Below are 959 nucleotides of genomic sequence, written 5' to 3'. Positions count from 1 at the left end.
TATATATATCATATATATCAATGTGTTTGTCTCTGTATCACCCACCACCGTTTAATAACTGTTGTTCGTGTGTTTACTCATATGTATGCTACTTTACGGTTCGGCAAAAGACACTGACAGAATAACTACCAGGCTTCAAAAAGGAATGAAGTCCTGGGGTCAATTCATCCGACTGAAATCTCTTCAAGGCGGTGCCCCATCATGGCCACAATCAAATGACTGAAACAAATAAAAGAGAAAAGGTTCAGCGATCAACGCATCAAGAGAATATGGATGAGACCTAAGAATGAATTATAATTAATATACGACCGCCCTGTCATTGTTGTTGAGAACTAAAACAAAAGCTTTTTTGAAGTCAATTCCCTTATTAACATCAGTATAGTAAAATAAATACGTATGATATCACAGGTTTATTGATGGAGAATCTGGAAGTGCAGTGCTCTAGATACACTTCCAAGTTTATAGCCGATATTGAAGAGATGGGAGAGTATGTAACCACTCCTCTGCAACAAAGAACGGATGAACTTGGATTCTGAGACAGCGAGGTAGCTATGGATCATTGCGATATCTGGGACAATAGACCACCAGAATTTTCTGGAAATCTAACGGGTTTATTTATTTTACCATATTGGTGTTAATTGGGAAACTGACTAGTAGATAGATAGATAGATAGATAGATAGATAGATAGATAGATAGATAGATAGATAGATAGATAGATAGATAGAATAGACAGACAGACAGTTAGACAGGCAGGCAGTCAGAGAGAGAGAGAGACTCCAGGCAGAGAGAGAGAGAGAGACTCCAGGCAGAGAGACAGAGACAAACAGGTAGGTGGACAGGCAGGTGTAGACAGGCAGATACAGACAAATAGATAGATAGATAGATAGATAGATAGATAGATAGATAGATAGATAGATAGATAGATAGGTAGGTAGGTAGGTGGGTAGGTAGGTAGGTA

The 959-nt window shown here is 38.6% G+C and overlaps 1 long non-coding RNA gene across 1 annotated transcript in view; it reads right to left on the bottom strand.

Moving 5' to 3' along the window:
- Positions 1-959, bottom strand: part of LOC106875877 (uncharacterized) — a 266,180-nt gene that overhangs the window by 131,160 nt on the left and 134,061 nt on the right. The window lies entirely within an intron of this gene.

The sequence above is a fragment of the Octopus bimaculoides genome, chromosome 2 (assembly GCF_001194135.2).
Source record: "Octopus bimaculoides isolate UCB-OBI-ISO-001 chromosome 2, ASM119413v2, whole genome shotgun sequence".
Lineage (NCBI taxonomy): Eukaryota > Metazoa > Mollusca > Cephalopoda > Octopoda > Octopodidae > Octopus > Octopus bimaculoides.
Note: the sequence above shows the minus strand (reverse complement) of the source record. Positions and strands in the feature narration are given on the sequence as shown.